Source organism: Pimephales promelas, chromosome 16 (assembly GCF_988280905.1).
Source record: "Pimephales promelas chromosome 16, fPimPro1.hap1.1, whole genome shotgun sequence".
Lineage (NCBI taxonomy): Eukaryota > Metazoa > Chordata > Actinopteri > Cypriniformes > Leuciscidae > Pimephales > Pimephales promelas.
In genome coordinates, this window is record NC_142784.1 from 27,630,000 (window position 1) to 27,646,182 (window position 16,183).

Here is a 16,183-nt window from a genome sequence, read left to right on the forward strand (position 1 = left end):
ATTAACGATTCTCGATTACCGATTATTGATTTTCCATTTCACAACAGTAAACGAAAATACACTAGATCAACATATGATTATATTAGCAGCAGCAACATTTTGGTATTAATTGCACTTTTTATTTGTTTGATATTCATTGAAAATATAATGATGGTTAGTGGGGACATGCAAACATGCTTGTTATCTAGTACTTAGGCAACTCATTATCTTTACATTTATTAACTTTAAACATTTTTTCAAAAGCAATTTTGTTGCATTATAATGCAAATGCACCTGGTTCTATTAATTGACCGCATTAAAATGTATTTTGTGATTTCCTTCAATTGAAAATATTTGAAGCAAGTTTGGGGGACTTGAAGGGCACCCGATTCAGAGAAACACCTAGAAATTCAAAAGAACAGCATTTATCTGAAATAGAAAGCTTTTGTAACATTAAACAATACCGTTCAAATGTTTGGAGTCGGTAAGAATTTTTATTAAATTTTTTGGGCAAAAGAAAAAAGAAATCTATACTTTTATTCATCAAGGATAAATTAAGTTGATCAAAAGTTAAAGTTCAAGACATTTATAATGTTACAAATCGATTATCTGAATCTTTTGTGTGTGACTATAAATAATTTGCTTTAAAAGTAAAAATTAATGACCCATAAAGAATTAATGCACAATATATTTTATTAACATTACAAAGAACGACCAGGAAAATAAATGTGTGCTTGAACTAGGAGCATACTTGTAGTAAATAAATAATATAACGACTGGTACAGCCGAGTGTTTTTCCTCCTCTGGCTGGAAAGGTGTCATATGGCTTATCATATTTGTCGTGTTTCCGTCGTTGGTTTTATTCCACAAAGCGTACAACTAGTGCGGCTCTTGTCCAGCTCGTTTCCCCCTTCAACTTCAGAAGCCAAAATATTTCCACACGTCAGCTTTTAACCTAACAAGGAAAGTGTTTGGATCTCGCGTTCCATCTCATCTCTGTTATGTGCACGCCACAGACGGTCCCCCCACTGCACTTCCGCGCTTCAGAGTTCCGTCTTTCGCGTTCCGTCAATATTACGTTATTATAAATACATATAAAATTTTTTTTTTTTGAAATCGATTTTTTGACATTTGTGAATCGATTCAGGATCGTCCACGTCCGCATCGCGATGCATCGAGAATCGATTTTTTTCCCCACCCCTAGTCGTTCTCCACACGGCCCTCACTCGTCCTGATCGCCACAGTAAACATAATGAATGACGACTGCAGAACGCAAAAGCCGAATCCTGGACATTTTGGGAGATCTCGAAATACATTTTTTGGGCAGACTCATCACAGAGACTCACTAGACTAGCCCAGACTTGTTGTTTAACTACTGCGCTGTTACCGGTAGGCGTGGCCTCCTAGGGCAGCGAAGCAAGTGCATTCTGGGAGTTGTTGTCTTTCATCCATATAAGCCAAAAATACATTTTCTGTCTTTTCTCAGTCTAGAAAGCTCCAAATTCAAAAATAATTTCACATAAATTACCCATTTTAAATACACGTTTATCTTTCCGGAAGTGGAGTGACCCTTTAAGCGTCAGATAAAGTAGAAAAACAGACAAAAAAGCATTGCTTGCTCTGACTGTTGTATTTGGTCTAGTGCTTCATAAAGAGTGTTTTCACCTGACACAGCACTGTGATTAACAATTACATAAATTACAACATCTATCATGTCTTCTAAAGCACATGGCCTGACATAAAACAACAACAACTACAACGCAGCAAGCGTTTCACATCGAGTTGCACTCTTTGCCCTTTTCTGCGATTAGATTCTTTTCTCTGTTTTCCCAGGAATTAAATTGGAACTGACAGTCTGACAAGAACGGCTGTCCAATTGTCCATGTACAGCAAAGATTGGGGATGTCTTTTTTTTCTTCTTTTGGGCAGTTTCTCAGTCTTTTTTGTCTTGTCATATTTAAGTCTTGGTTTGGGATTACGGATTTTTGACTTTCCTAGCAGACTGCATTAGCTTTCACCGGATACTGGTGCATATACTGTAGGCTAGTTTCACTGAGCCACACGTTTGGTCAGCATAAAGTCTGATCCACTTTGCAGATTATTCTGCTCAACAACCAGCTTATCCCAGATGGAAATGCTCTGTCTGAATGACATAAATGACTGATCATAGTTTTTATGTTTTGTTTGTTGTTATATCAGACCAAGAGAGCCCTGATGAGCAATTACATTTGTCTATTCATAGTTTTTATTCAAAAAAACTCACAAATGTGAAATGTATACACCGCAGATGTAATGTTACCACGCCAATTTCTCTTCAAACTACTAGTTGCTGCAAATTCGTTTGTTTGTTTTTTGTTTATGTAGGCTATGTGGCGCAAAAAAGTGTGGTAGCAAAGGTACTTTGTATGGGACTTTTTAATTCCGTTCATTTATTTATTTACTGTGCAAAATAGCTAGTTAGGGCTGTGTAATAAATATCGATTTCTCGATATTAATCGATTCTCATTTTTACAAACCGATATCGATTCTTCAATCTCAAGAATCGATTAGTCATCCTGTTTCATTTGTATGAATGAGACATTGTATCGCGGCTGTGCGCATCCAACAAATCGCAATAATCTTTGTCCTTTGTTACTATTGATATGAAACAAAGTCTCAATTTTCAAATTACGTCCATTTTCTTTAGAAATTCAAAAACATAAATAGCGTTTTGCCGTTTTGGCGCTGTGGCGTGAGATCGCTCTGGCGCAGCTCCAGAGAAGCAGCAGCGCTGATCTCTCTTCCGGGTTAATAATACAAGCTATAGCGCGAAATATAAACATGAATGAGCATCTGAAAGTGTGTTAAAAGATAGAGTACAACTTATCTAAATCCCTACCATGTCACATTGATTCGCTCAATCTGCGTTTCAACCGTGGAAAGACGTCAACAGCTTGTAATCAATGTCATGTATCGTCATATTTACCTCAGAAAACTCCACATAAACTCGTTAGTCCACACTCGTTAGTGTTCTTCAATATTTAATGCATATTTGAATAAATCTGGCAAGTTTTTATGACAGCCACCATTTAAATGTTTATATTTCATATAATCTTCTTATTATAAAAATAAATAAACAGTTCATTATTACCTTCATATTAGGCTAATGAAGCCTAGTAGGCTACAACTAGACTATATATATATATATATATATATATATATATATATAGACCATAGTTTACAGCATTTAAGAGATTTGATTCCCTTGAGAAAAATTGCCATTTATTGTAACTGATATCCAAAATAATCGATATTGAATCGAATCGAATCGTAATCGAAATCGAATCGAATTGCAAGCTTGTGAATCGAAATCGAATCGAATTGTAAAATTTGTCTCAATACCCAGCCCTACTAGTTACTGTAGTTTGTATATGGGTTGACATGCATTTCTGCATTTGTTTGTTTGCATGTTATTGTATTTATATGTTATTGTTTTTGTACTTTTTTAAGTGCAAAAATGCTTGGCTTATAAGCATTTTACGTATTTATTTAGGGCAAAGCTTGTATAGTTAGTATGGGGATTTTAATTTTCATTCATTCATTCTGTCATTTGTTCTTTCATTCATTCATTGATTTGTCTATACATCCATTCTGTCATTTACTTCAGATCAGTGCGTGCATTTTTCCAGAAAGTGCTTTCCGTCTTATGTGCAAACGAGTCTGACACTACACGCAGGCATGCTTTATATCCCATAGACCAATGATCATATTTCTGTCTCTTTCCTTTTCTTCATTAAGCCGCAACCAACACGAGATCTGAGTGCTTTCCAGCATGAAGAGTATAATTTTGTGGATTTTTCAACCCCATCTCTGCAGTATTACACTATTATGGACTTCTCAAGTGACTATTTAACCATTATCACACAGACGTCTTCTGTGTGGCCACATGCTGCCTCATTAGCATGAACATGTTGATCTCAGCCCCTTTAAGCACTCATCTTGGATCTCTATGCGAATGAGCAGCGCTACAGTGGTACGTGACAAAGGGATTTGTGAATGATGGATTCTAATAGGAGAGCCCATTAGGCGTGTGTTGTGGTCTCCTCACGGTCATGATGAGGAGGCTTGCTGGGGGGTCCCGTCTCAAGGTACCTCTTAGCCTCCATTAGCATGACGGCTCACATCGCGTCTTAACACTAAGTCTACACTGAGTTCCAAACATTGACGCTCATTGAGCACTGTCCTTTTGCCTTGGCTCTGTATGGAGAAGTATACATAAAGAGATATGGCGGTACTTGCCACATATTTTATTATGCAGCATAAACAATACACAGAGTCGCATTTTTCTTTATAAGATGTGCACTTTAAAGGTAGATGTTTGAAAGATTTCGCAGTTTCATGAATGTTGTGCTCTCTTCTCTGTTTATCATTATGGAGGCCTTTTTGAGTCTATTCTTTTTTTTTACATTTATTATTTTTCTGCTGACTAAAACAGCACAGAAACAGCAAAAGACAAAAATACACATATTGGTGTCACTCTATAAAAAGTCAAACAGTTGATGTAACCCATTGACTTCCACACGAGGAAAATAAAATACTATGGAAGTCAATGGGGTACATCAACTTTTACTGGCATTCTTCAAAATGTATTCTTTGTGTTCATACAGGTTTGGAACAATTTGAGGGAGAGTAAATGATGACAGAATTGTTGGGTGAACGACTGCTCATCCGATGGTAAATTTGAATGATATATTATATATATATATATTTCTGATTTGACTGGAACGGATGGAGAGCTGAGGATATAGATAGTGTGTAGGAAGCCTGACACTTTTAGTGACTGTTAACAATCACAATCAACCCTCTGCAAAATATTATATTTTGCAATTTACAGTGCTCGATAGACTTTCAAAAGCAGGGATTAGAAACTCAAATGTTTTCTTTTTTTTTTTTTTTTTTTTTTTGAACGGATACCGTGTTTTTATGTTTGGCTCCAGCATTAATAATGGTAATCGGTTAGAGCAATTTTTTATTTATTTATAATTTTTTTTTATATTGGTATTTTATAATTATACTTTACGTGACTTTGTTATGTTATGTTATGTGTTACGTTACGCTACGTTACTTTTTGTTGTATTTGTTCTCCAAAACGCTTGCTCTATGTCGGATCACTGAGATACTGGAGCCTATCCCAGCATCTCGAACCATAGTCTTTCCGTTTCATTTCGTTTCACTATACTCATCATGGTCTTGAGTTTACAATATGTCTAACAAACAACCATAACTAGAACAAAAGAGTTACCCAATCAGTTAAATATAGTGGAAAATCTGCAAAATGGTGCCTTTAAGTGGAAGACTGCAAAGATGATCAATAATGAAACATGTTTTGTTTCCTAAAAGCATGCTGGAAAATGTTTTGGAGTCCCCAAGTTGCTTTTGTGTTTGTTTTGAATGCATTTTGAGTTAGGGGGGGAAATGCATTCTGGGAGATTGTGCTATCTGTTCTGAAAAAGTTATATTTATTTATATTTATGATTGTGGTGCAGAGAAACAGAGCCTTTGGCACTGTGTGCTTAGTGAATTGGGACACACATGCTGGTGGCATTGTTGTTGTTTTTTTAATATTTCGATGCACATATTCTTTGTGTCATGCGGTAAGCCCCTCGTGGTGAGCTGAGGTTGCCTCGCACCGATTATCCCTAAGATTTGTGAAACATGACCACCTGCTGGCATTTTGCCCTTAGTCAAAATCCCTACACTGCTGAAGGACTTGTTTATTTTTCCTCTGGTGGTACTGTTTTTACGAAACAAGTTTCACAATAACCGTGTGCCCAGGGATAAGGCGACACGGGCAGGCAGGCACAACTCCAGCTAAATATAGCGCAAATGATTATCTGTGCGGAGAGGGACTTTGGGCTCGGATAGACTTGGAGGAAGGCAGATGCTCAATTAGAGGGAGAAACTGCCTCCTCCGAGGTTGCAAAAAGACAAAAACTACACCGAACACATGAAATCTTACTGATATTTAGTAATCATTCTACTGTGTATTTCAAGACATACGAGGTCAGGGTTTTTTTTTTTTCTACCTGTGTAATTACTGACAATGTTTAAAGAGGTCTTGATTTTGTGTTTGGGGTTTACTAGAATAGGCTTTAATGCTTGATTTTTTTAAAACACACTTTTTTCCCCCATAATTTTTAGGATGAGTTTCCTGTACAAGGATGTAATTTGCTGCTTAAAGGGATAGTTCACCCCAAAAAAATGGATGAACAAAACTCAGATTGTTCCAAATCTCTATAAATTTCTTTCTTCTACTGAACACAAAAGAAGATATTTTGAAGAATGTCAGTAACCAACCATGTGATGAGCCCTATTGACTTCCATAGTATTTGTTTCCATACTATTGAAGTCAATGGGACCCATCAACTGGTTTGGTTTGGTTACCAATTTCCTTCAAAATGATCCACATTTGGAGTGCTAAACATCCCAGAGCTGTTAAACGAAATAATAGCACTCTTGAAATGTGGTCAAAGCATGGCCAAACCAGATTAGGATTGTGACTGGTACATAAATAAAATATTAGATTTTGAACTATGAGTATCTCGTACACTCTATTTGTCCCTTCTAATTCATAAGACCCCACAATCTGTAATTTCCATCATTGATTATTATCACATTTATCGTTTCATTTTTGGTCGTCCCATTTACTATATCTAGCTCAATCTTCCACAGGTTACTAAGAAAAGCTTCTTAAACCGGAAGTCTTTCCCCTCCTCTGCTTAAATGCCATTAAAGCCTCTCTTTCATAAAGCGGACTCTCTTATCTGAGCAACTTTATGCCTATTACAGGCAGCCTACATCTACTGGTTATCAACCACAGCCCATCTGCTGCCTGGAACCAAAATAAATGAAAAAGAATGGACTTTTCAAATGCTGTGCTGTTCATTATGAGCTTTTAGTGTGACCTATTTGAAGGAATTGCTGTACAAGTTAGTGCAGAACTTTTAAGCCGAGATCATGTGCTTTGTCAAGAGCACTACATTTATTGCGTCAGTTTATGAAAAGAATTGCTTTAAAATGTGCAACACAGCACTGCATAGCAAAACAGATTTACCTTTGTAAATACTGCTTTGTCAAGCTATTCACACATGATCTGTCCACTTTGGCTTTTTATGCCAGGTTCAGACAATATTTGTGTCTGTTACGATAGGTACGATTATATGATTTTGACTCCTAAATTATTGTTGTGTCGTGGGCAAGAAACATGCTACACATTGCTTCCCAATCAATCATCGCTAGCTGTCTTTAATGATGTGCATGATGTCATCATGAAGGGGGAACTAGTGACTGGCTTCGCAAGAGCAGAGCATAAACAAACAATAGTTGTATTAGCCTAATGCTAATTCCAGTAGGCCTACTAGCATAATGCTAATTCGGACACTGAGTGCTCCAGAAGGGATGACGCTTTTGTATATTTTGTGCTTGCTGTTTAATAATCATTTGAAACTTATTGAACTCTGTCATGGAAACTAGCATGTATAAACCTTAATTAATTAACTATTAATCAATTTAAACTGAATATATATATCTGGATAGTATTACGCTGTAGCCACATTGGACCAGCGGTTTGGAAAATGAATGGATGAATGACTCTGGGTATTCTCTAGCCATTGAGCATCCATCGGTTGCACACTCATTATTGTGGTGCATTATGGGATTGAATGAGTGCACTCGATAACGTCCACTATGGTTTCGGACACCACTACAAATGGCTGTCCCCTCAAATAGTACCCTATTTAAGGGTATAGGGGGCATTTATGTTGTGTCGTAAAGCGATGGAGTTGTTTGTCGTCCATTATGACTCACTATATGAGATGAACAGATCTATTCTTGTGTCCTGATGCCTGTTGTCATTTACAAATCACCATGACATCGGATGTCAAACAGATCATGCCCAATTCGGGCTGATGTTGTGTGGTCTGACTCTGAACCCTCGCATTAGAGGTCTGAAGGAATATATATTGTATTCTATGAACTGTATTAAGAAGTCTTTGCTAATAGGTTGTTTCATGAATGGTTATTCATACTCATTACCATGGGTTAGTAATTAATCCTGAGCATTCTGGTTTTGAGATTTCGCATTGTAAAAGAAGAGGTCAGAAACACTGACTGGATGAATACGCAACATATTTTTAAGAACAGCTTTTTTATTTGCAAAACTGTTGCCATGTAACCATCCACACTGGCTGTTTTCATTTCAATGCTGGAGCTATTAAGTGTTTGGAACTATTGGTTGCAAGTGTCGTAACTCAGTTTTTTAATGGCTCTGGCGTTCCCCAAAGAACCTTTCTGTGAACAGTTCTTAATATATATATATATATGTTTTGTCCTTCTGTAAAGAACATTTTAAAGTGACCCTATTATGCTTATTCTGATATTACCTTTCTTGTGTGAAATAGCTGTTTGTGAATGTTAAACGTCTTCAAAGTTCAACTCTGAACTACCTGAAATTAGGGCTGGGTATCGATTCACATTTCAATTTCGATTCGATTTCGATTCACAAGCTCTCAGTTCGATTCGATTCCGATTCTCGATTCAATTTTCGATTTCGATTCTCGATTCCTGATTTGATTCTCGATTTGACTATAATGAAGATGTAATACAAATCCTATATTTATAAAAAAGAACAGTGGACATAAGTTTACTAGTGGTTAATTAATACAAAGAAATTAAGAGCCATAAACCTGTATATAAAACTCTTTTTATTTTAGGTACACTAAATGCATACAAAGAATAAACAGGATTTTGATGCAATATGCAAAAAAAGTCAGAACAGTCGCACAGCTCGATCAAACAGTATCATGTTATTTTATGTTTAAGATAGATAAAGATAAATAAATATATAAATATTTAGACTTTTTTTACATTGATCTTACCTAAATGGTAATGTAATTTTTTTGTTTATTTTTGTTTTTTGTTTTTGTTTTAAGAGTTTATATATGGAAGCTTGATTTCAATCTTTGAATTATATTGAAAAAGTAGCACAAATAAATACAATAGAATAAAGACACACATTAAGAGACATTTTGGGGTAGTTTTTTGGGTATGTCAGAAATACTACAGAAACTGAATAAAGTAATCCAATGTAAAATAACACTGGATAGTCTTTTTAGTCCAGACTGAATTAAATACAAAGGCTTTTAATTCTGATTGCTTACAATTAATACTATATTCTGTTGTTATGACAACAGAATTAATGACTGACACAAATGGCTGCGTTCACTTTAAGAACTAGTGTGCGAATCCATTACTGTTTCATTAACTTTCTGTCACACACGTTTAATGCTAATTTAAGAAATTACCGACTGTCTTTACGAGGTTACTCACCAAGACCAGAATTTTGACATAATGTCGCGTGTTTTAACTGTTAAAGTGATATAATCCAGGGATAAAACTTTTGTTTCTGGCGAGCTGTTTGTGAGGCAGATTTAGGCTGTAACGTTACTGTGCACGCAGTGAAAGACATCTCTGAGAGTGCGCGAGCACGGGATGGTTTAACATTGCTTGTAAAACTCAAAAAGACGTGAAAATGATAAACGTTATGATCATAGGTTACGATGCAATGCTGGCCCGATGTTTAAGTGAATATTCCGTCATGTCCCGACTCCTGAAGGCGTGTGTGTATCGACAGCTGCAGCTCTTGGCGCTTGCCTAGTGCAGAGAGACGAGAAGATGCAGCACCGCGTCCGCGAGCCCTTTATATGGAAAAAAAATCGATTCCGGCCGTTGAGAATCGATTTTGAATCGAACACATTTTAAAAAACGATTAATCGAAAAATCGATTTTTTTGCCCAGCCCTACCTGAAATGAGTCGTCAGTAATTCCAGTCTTTTCCCATCCTTTTTACCAGACACTAGCATGGACCCTTATAATCAGAATGACAATTTAATCAGACTAAAAAACCTTCATGTAAAGATCTTAATCGAACCGCGATTGACTTGAAATGGTTGTTTATTCCTTTTGCAATCTGATCGAGAGAACATGTTAACACTTGATCGGACTTAAAACCGAACCAGTCCTTGTTTCAGACTCTCACAGACTGGTTTTGGGCGCAGGTTCATATGCTCATTGTCTTCAAATCATGACCAGAGTTGGATAAATATTAAATCTGTTGTTTAAAACAAAAAAGAACCAATAATGGGGAATAGTTATGCACAAAAGACGGCATATTTGTGCAGTGTGCGCATGTCAAAAAAATCAATCACGATTTGAAAGCTTATGACATATAAATGCGCACATCAACCCTGTTCGGATTCATCAATCACGGGTGCGTTTCCCGTACAACGATGTAAATCGCAAATTTCAACTCGTAAGCTAGTCACGACTGTTTCCCGAAACCCATTTTCGCAAAGTATCGTTCAACCACATTGGTTTCGCACGTGGTGGAGTAATAACTACTTTTAATGAAACTGTTTGAGATCCAATTAACGCTATTGTTCATATAAATTATAGACATGTCATCTGAGGACAAATTGTTCTCAGTTATTTTGCTTTATTACCTGACTCAATATTTGGCTCGTTCTTACATAGTAGAGCACGTTCGCACATGCACACTCTTCCAACGCGGTACTTTAAATCTTTTGACAAATTAAAAGACGTAAATTACATTTGTATGTATTCTAAATAAAAGGCACCGGCCGTAGTGAGTGTCAGCTTGCTTATTTTGCTCAAGATAAGAATTCATTACATCTAAATGTCAATATAGAAACTATTCCTCTAGCTACAGGTCAAGAGCTGTCGTTCAAACCACACAACTTTGCAATGATATTTGCGAATGTTTGTTAGAACGATGGTTTCGGGAAACACCGACTCGTTGAACTATGCTGATAACGACGGAATTTGCGACCATAGTCGGCTAACGATGCTTTCGGAAAACGCACCCCGGATTAATTTTCACTCTAGTTGGTGACTGTAACAGTGTACATGTAAATCTATTTTAGGAGACATCCATAACAGAATTAGGAACCTTTAAAATAGCATAACAGTGGTACATTTTCTGCAGTAAAAGGTTCTTGAATGAGCAACAGATTAAACCTTATTTTTAAGAGTGCAACACCCACTTTTTACCATCCAATCAATTCCTTATTGAAAAATCAAATCTTGTCCAGCATTTTTTTTTTATAGTTGAATATCCTGAATATCCTGATTCATTCCCCCAAAGTACCCCCTCGTAAGCTGAAAACCGACATCTATCTTTTCAATACAAATTTTCTTGTACAATATGTCAGCCGCACTTGTGTTTGCTTTTAAAGGCAGTGCACTGACATCGGGACACACATCCAGAAACTCTCTGAGATGACACAAGCAGAAGTACGTTCACACCCCTTCATCCTCACCCACTGTGTGGTATTGACCCAGCCTCTAATGGACTAGTTTAGAGGGAGGACCACGTCTCCACGGAACACTTAGAGAAAAACCGAACTCCACGCGCAAGTCACAGCGGAGCAGCTCAGCCGAGGCCCGAAGTGTGGGTGGGAACGATAAAGCCGGAATATCTAAGTCAAGCTGGGATCATTATCCCAGCTTAATGCACTCTCTGTTTGGCTTGGTGTGCTCCCACTTTTATTTCCTTCGAGAGGCTTGAGTGCCGTGTTTACTCGCCAATTACTGCTGCTCCCTATCGTTAGAGGATGGATCCTCTCAATTATATATTTTCTCTCATTTCATAAAGAGAGAGATGTAAATGGCGTGTGCCTGGATGCATATCGGATGCCGAGTTAAGCGCAGTCTCCTCGAATCAAAGCAGTTTGGCATCCGAAATCACAAACTGAGCCCACGTTCAGTCGTACGGCAACCCCCACTGAGAGTGTTCGTGCGATTTCCAGACTACGCCGGTTGGGCGTGAGCACATGTTCCAGCATGTTAGATTTAGCATCATCGAGTGGGTTGAACGCAGCTAAGAGACTCCGTGAAATCTAAATCGGAATTTTAGTCTGTGTCTCTTAGCTTTGAGGCCATTTATAAGCACTGCATGTTGATAAAATTAACATTAAGCAGATTAACACATTTAAAATGAACAGTCTTTCTCATATTGGAAAACAGTCCATCCATCATTCTTTCCATCCATCCATCCACCCAGGTTGGCAGGTTGTGGAAATGGGGGTGTGTCATTATTATTATTAGTGTTTATGTTGTTATTAATAATTTATTAAATTTCCACGTGTGTGTGTGTGTGAGTGAGATAGATTATGAATAGAGTTGTATATTCTAAGTGTTTGTTGCCTTTTTGGACTCCTTTATCTAATTGGCCTGGCAAATAAACTGAATATATATAATTAGGGTTGGGTATCGTTTGAATTTGAACGATTCTGATTCCGATTCCTTGTTTCGATTCCAGTTCCTAACGATTCTCGATTCCGATTCTTTTAAGAGGCAGGGTCAAAAAAGTTTAGCTAACCTTGCTAACCAACGGCCTTTCTGAAGGAAATACTCCTGTAAAAATACTCCTTTTGTCACAAATTTTGCATTTTGCCGAGATTTCGTTATTTTTAGAAAAGCGAAGCCACACTTTGGATCGCCGACGTAAGGTACTCATGTTCGACTCGTGAGGTTATGCCAACACTTCCGGTAGACGCTTCTTCGTTGGTGTTGTTCAGCGGTTTCCTCTTCCGCTCGGCGGACTGTGAATATCGAAACTAGGAATCGAAATTTTAACTTTTGAACGATTCCGGGAAAAACGAAAAGTTAGTCTCGGTTCCAATCGAAACTTGATTCTCGATACCCAACCTACCCTTTTCGCCACCCTCTCTGGGCTAGCATCGTCTAACCGGGCCTTTTTAGGGGGCTTTCCTCTCAGGGCGGATGAGAAGATTGCTTTTTAACTTACATCTTTGAAAGAAAGATGCAATGATAAATGCATCCATGGCCAGGATATAATTATAAAATGACATGATTTTAAAAGTCAACTATAACATCAACTATGCAATACACTTTAATTTAGTTAGTGCTAATAAAATTATTAAGCCTATTTGGAGAGAGATGTTTATAATGTGACAATATGTCAGACATCGTGTGATAAGGAAATATGACTAGGCCTAGACTACTTGTTCTGAGCAGGTGTTGTCAGTGAACAGGCTGTAAAACTGTTGGCTAAGTTACAGACACTCATGAAAAACTGATACTAATTATCTGGGAATCATTCTCGAACAGCAGTCAAGTTGTCATTGTTTGTGTCAAACAAGTTGTGAATTTGTGTGCAACATCAAAACAGGAGATATTGACTTCTGAGAAGCTTTCCTCTGTGGGTAAACTGAACTTTCAGAAGATGTTGTTGAAGAATCACGTGAACAATCCTAGGATATGCTTTTTTTTTGTCATTGGTTGATGCGTTAAATCTTACCCAGATACAGTAGTGCTCTTTTCTGATTGGCTATTGTGCAGCCCCTTTCTTTTTTTTTTTGATTGGACAGGCTCGACTAAGAACCCAGGCATATTAAATATATTATAAATATTTATTTTTTTTTACGTGTGAGAAATACAATGTGTGGCAAAAGACCGAAATGAGTGAGTCACTCTCAATGCGTGACACTTTAGAGCCCTGTAAACTGGATTATAATGCATTGCCAATGTATTTTCTGTTAAGTTTAGTGCTTAGTTAATATGTGTGGTGAAAATAGACTCGAAAAAAAGCCGAAAGTGTAGTTGAAGAGTTCAGATGCAAAAGCCTCTAAATGCCATTTGAAATTTTCTTCTTTAATGATGATTTTTGTCAAACTTGTATATTTAAGTTCAGTAATTTCACTTAAATAACAATTAATAGGTAATTATCATTGCCATTTAAGTGAAATCGCTGAACTTAAATATACAAGCTTGATAAAAATGAATTTCAAATGGCACTTAGAGGCTTTTGCATCTGAACTCTTCATTTGTTGCATCAATGTTTCTGTTCCACAGCATCACGCATGCAGGCAATGTGAATGTTGTTCCCTGTTAATATGGCCATCAAAATGAATGTGCGATGCCTACACACGAAACTTGCTCTAGTCTATGATGAAAGAAATCCTGAAATGTGTCCCAGTTGGCCAAATTGTGGTAAAAACTGCACAGTGTGTTCTCAGCCTAAGATGCCAGGGTTTTTGTGAAATAAACTATCACTTCAAAGCAAAAGAGAGGAACTAACAGAAATTTTTTTTTTTTTAAAAAATCTACAGCAGCCATTAATACATATGTGCTGCGGTGGGTAATGGAACGACCAGAGGGTGCCGTGACACCCCACTGGAATATTGGATACAGCTCTTTGCTCTTCTGTCTTTTTAACCTCACTCTGGGGCTCAACAGAGCAGGCGGATAACACAGAGTCACTGAGGACAGGCCAAAAGTGAGTCAGAGTCTTGATAAAGAAACGCCTGTTCTCCCCAGGCAGCTGGGCTCATTCTGACGATGCACTGAGGAGAGAACGGCCATGTACATAGACACTAATCTGCACCCTGTGTCATACTCGATATAGGGAGGGGGAGCTCTGTGATCTAAAGCCGGTGTGATGAGAGGATATTGCATTGTTAAGCTGAGCTTCTGCCCTGTCAACTTTGGAGTCACCACATATTCCTCTTGCAGGAGGCATATACATATTTTGCATGTGCAAGATCAATGATGGCACACATTTTAGATTATGCAATATGATCGTGAGGCACTTGGTTTTACAGTCCCGTTCCCCAAGTACATACTATGTTTTTATTATAGTAATTACAATAGACCTTATTCAGAGCAGCGCCATGACAGGTACTGAATGAAAGTGAGGCTGTGAGACTTACCGTGTTTCCAATGGCATCCGCTGTAAAAAGCTGAATAAAGCGGCTAGATTACTTACAATTTTCCACAGCTTACATTGTCGGGAGTTTTTTTGTCAACTGAAATTTCTTTGAAAGATATTTTTTTCCAGTGTTTCATTAGCAGAACAATCCGGAAACACATTAAATAACAGTACAGCCCATTGAAGAGATGCAAGTCTATCCCTCACAGCCTCGCTTTCATTCTCATTAAAAATCAAAGATGGCGCTGCCGTGAATAAGGCGTACGGACCTCATTTATCCAAAGTGCGTACACCAAATTTCCAGCCTACGCCCAAAACCACGGTGACTTTAAGATTTATCAGTATGGACGTTGGCGTACGGCACGCTCAAACCCTACGCCAGCTCAGGAGGTGGTGTACGCACATTTTGAGTTAGTGCGGAAATGCGCAGAAAAACAATTCCTAACACCACAAAACGCACTGACAAACTAAAAGATAAGATATATTATGACCCACTGTAAAAAAACACAACAAAAACATAGTAATTATAAACTTCAGTGTTTAATTTGTGTGACTTTACCAAAGCATTTGATTTGTAAGCATATGTATTCCTTCAGTTGTGAGCCTGTGCGCTTTACCCTGACGTTTCAGGGTTAGGCCTGGTGCGCACAGACTGGGTTCACATATCTCCATAGTAAGTCTTAAAGTGTTAGATCACCCAAAAAGGAAAAGTATGTCATTAGTGACATGTCGTTCTAAGCCCGTAAGACCTCCGTTCATCTTCGGAACACAGTTTAAGATATTTTAGATTTAGTCCGCTTTGAAAACATATGTACTATTGTCCAGTCCAGAAAGGAAGACTTTTCATGTGGTTATGTGTCTATTCAGAATGACTTATGAGATTTAAACTTTTTATTTTTATTTTGGGTATGTCATTTATGCCCCACACTGTAAAAAATATTGTTGGTTTAAATTAAAAAAGTAAGTAACCTGGGTTGCCTTAAAATTTTAAGTTCATTGAACTGGAAAAAGTGAGTTAATTCAATGAAGGAGATTAATTTAATCATCAGAAACTCAAAATTATATGTTATCTGAACTAAATAAATTATTTAAGTTGATTTGACAAAAGAAAAAACGTTGTGATTACTACACTATAAAAAATATTGTTTGTTTAACTTAAAAAAGTAAGTATCCTGGGTTGCCTTAAAATTGTAAGTTGATTGAACTGGCAAAAGTGAGTTAATACAATGAATGAGATTAATTTAATCATCAGAAACTCAAAATAATACGTTATCTCAACTAAATAAATTATTATAAAGTTGATTTGACAAAAGAAAAAATGTTGTAATAACAAATCTTGAAAATATTTTTTTACAGTGCACTTGCCAAAATGGGGTGTGTGGGGAAAGGGTTTATGATACACACTTCAACCAACAG

The 16,183-nt window shown here is 37.2% G+C and overlaps 1 protein-coding gene across 3 annotated transcripts in view; it reads left to right on the plus strand.

Annotated features, from left to right (window-relative positions):
* LOC120478801 (leucine-rich repeat and fibronectin type III domain-containing protein 1-like protein) overlaps positions 1-16,183 on the plus strand; it is a 124,180-nt gene that overhangs the window by 36,254 nt on the left and 71,743 nt on the right. The gene's annotated exons all lie outside the window — the stretch shown is intronic.